The sequence below is a fragment of the Crocodylus porosus genome, unplaced genomic scaffold, assembly GCF_001723895.1.
Source record: "Crocodylus porosus isolate Cpor-Errol unplaced genomic scaffold, CroPor_comp1, whole genome shotgun sequence".
In the NCBI taxonomy this organism is placed as follows: Eukaryota; Metazoa; Chordata; order Crocodylia; family Crocodylidae; genus Crocodylus; species Crocodylus porosus.
Genome location: NW_017728917.1, coordinates 19,386,814 through 19,389,515, shown reverse-complemented (window position 1 = coordinate 19,389,515; position 2,702 = coordinate 19,386,814). Strand labels below are relative to the sequence as shown.

At 58.5% G+C, this 2,702-nt stretch overlaps 1 long non-coding RNA gene across 1 annotated transcript in view; it reads right to left on the bottom strand.

The window, feature by feature from the left end:
• LOC109311281 overlaps positions 1-2,702 on the bottom strand; it is a 16,780-nt gene that overhangs the window by 9,413 nt on the left and 4,665 nt on the right. The window lies entirely within an intron of this gene.

Below are 2,702 nucleotides of genomic sequence, written 5' to 3'. Positions count from 1 at the left end.
CCCAGCCCGCCTCACCCCTTCGCCTTGAAAATCCGCGGCCGGGTTTGTCCGGAGGGGGAGGTGGCAGCGCCCGGGGGCAGGGAGGGCAGGGGCAGAGCCCCCGTCCCCGCGAGGAGCCGCTCCCATGTGGGAGAAAGCGTTTCTTCTTATTATTGTTATTATTAAAAAGTTCATTTCCTGGCGAATTTGGCAGTGGCGGGTGACGTCAGAGCCCCGGCGTCTCAGTGACTGGGGCCGCCTGGCTGGGGAGAGGCAGCCTCCGATTACCCAATTACTGCCTGTCAATCCTCCCCGCCCCCTCCCCGCGCCGGGAGCCCGGCCCTGCCCCGCACCCTGGCACCGGGGCGGGCGTGTCTGGAGGGGACGTGCCCTCATCACCCGGGCACGCCGTGCGGGGGGCCAGGTGCCTCAGTCACCCCGACACGCAGCCCGGGCTTGCTCCCTCCGCGTCCGGCCTCACGCTGCCGGCCCGCACCCTGCGGGGAGTCACTCGCACCCCGGCGCTCAGTCCTGCCCCGCCTCGGGAAGGGGTCTGCAGCCCTCGCCCTCGCCCTCGCCCTGCACAGCCAGGTCCCACCGCCGCAGCGCCAGGGACCAACCCCTTTCCCTTTCAAAGGTCCCGCAGCCTGCTCTCTCCCATGACACCGAGGGGTTTCCCTCCTTGTAAGCCCCCTGTGCGAGGGGCACAGACCTACCCCATCCCTTTCCCCCAGCCGGCCGCTGCCTCCACCCCTGCCATGGCGAGCCGGGAGCCACTTCAGCCCTCCAGGCCCCAGCGTGCCCGAGCCCGAGGAGGGCAGGACCCTTGGCGCAGCTGGGGAGGAGGGGGAGGAAGAAAGGCCGTTTGCCTTGTTTCGCCTCCACCTTTGAAACCTCCTCATCAAACCCCTGTTTTCATTCATTCCTTTAGCAAATTAGAACAAATAAAATAAATAATGTCTTTAAAAAGAAACCCCTCCAACAGCCTCTCAGCCGAATGAGCTCCTTTTATCAGTTGGCTATGAACCAACCCAGAACAAATTTTAGGGGGCAAAGCAGGGACTTGGCCACAGGATCTTAGCCCTCGTTTTCATTTCAATGTGTTTTATTATCGCCCTGTCTTCGAGCCTTGCCTTTGCTGCTTTTATTCCTCTCTCTCTCTCTCTCTCTCTCCGTCTCTGCCTGCCTCTCCCCGGCCAAGCTTTGCTCAATACACAGGCAGTTAAAAGCGGGACCTTCGAAATGTGTGATAAATTAATTAGCCGGCGGCATAAAAAGCCTGTTGATTCGGGCTGCACGCCTCATCCGCCCGAAACAGGAGGGCTGAAAGCAACGGCGGCTGCAAACAGCAGAAACGCGTTTAAAAAACTAATAAATCCCCCAAACAACTAGAAGGTTTCTATTCCCGTGGGATTTAAAAGGAGGCTTCTGGTGCAAGATCGCGCTCGGGATCCGAGGCCGGGACGGCGCAAGGATGCCTGAGAAGATGCGTTTGGGGAGCTCCCAAGCTCCTGCCAGGCAAGGTGCCCCGGGCCCGCACCTAAGCAAGCCCGGGTCCTGCCCCGCTTCCCAGCCGAGCCCAGGGGCGTCCTGCGGCGGGGCCGAGCAACAGGCGGGCGGGATCGGGCCCTCGGAGCAAACCCAGCCCTGGCGGTAAATGAATTCTCCAAGCGGATTTCAGAGCCGTAATCCCCCGCCAGCCCCAAACGGTGCCCAAGCACCCTCGCGCAGGGCTAGTTTCTATAGAGAGAGAGTCTGGGAGAAGGGTTTGGATCAGCAAAATAAAATTGAATACATATATTCAATTCTATTTTGCTGATCCAAACCCTTCTCCCAGACTCAGAGGCCGGGATCAACCTTGAACAGACCTGACGGCTGCCAAGGGCTCGTATCCGCGGGATTGTTGGTTGTGGGCTTTGGTTCGGTTTTTTTGTTTCGTCTTTGAATTGCCCTCACTGACTTGATGCGACCTGGAGCTCCGCGAAAGGAGCCACCTGGCTAAAAAAACCCTGCGAGCATTTTGTTGGGGCGGGGGGTCTGTATATGCGTGTACATAACGCACACAGAGCTGCAGGGAGGGACACACAGCCCATTTCCGAGACCGGGAAAGGATAAAAGTAATAGTAGTAGTAAAAATAATAACAACAATAATAACAACAATAATAATAAACGGCGGCGACGATGATGGCACGCTAATAATGAAAATCATAGTACTAAACAGGAGGAGGCGATTCCTAGGGACAAGTCACAAGTTTTCTGTTCAGGACAGAGGCTTGCATTCATTGCCCAGCTCACCTGCATGGGAGGGGAGATTTAGCCTGAGTCAGACCTGCAAGATCCAGCTCTCTCTGTCCAGTTTGTCTGAGCATTGCACCTCCTGGACACCAGCCATCAAACACCCACTATTATTCCCCCTAGGAGGAGGATGGCTGTGACGAGGTTTTGCAGCGCCGGTGGGTGATACTGGGGGAGGCGTGCGTGCATGCCCAGCCGCTCGGGCATTTTGCACCGAGTTGGCGCCAGTGCTGCCCACCAGGCGGGTGCACATGCCTATTCCTGCCTTCCCGCAAGACCCCCCCCCCCTTTTACTCCTGGGGCATTTATGTGGTGGAGCGATCTGTGTCCCTGACCTTATTTCTGGTGCGCTGCTGGGGGTGCTCAGGACCGGCGCGATCCGCATCGAGAACAACCCCAGAGCCCGTGTGCGAGGCAGCCCCGGCGGG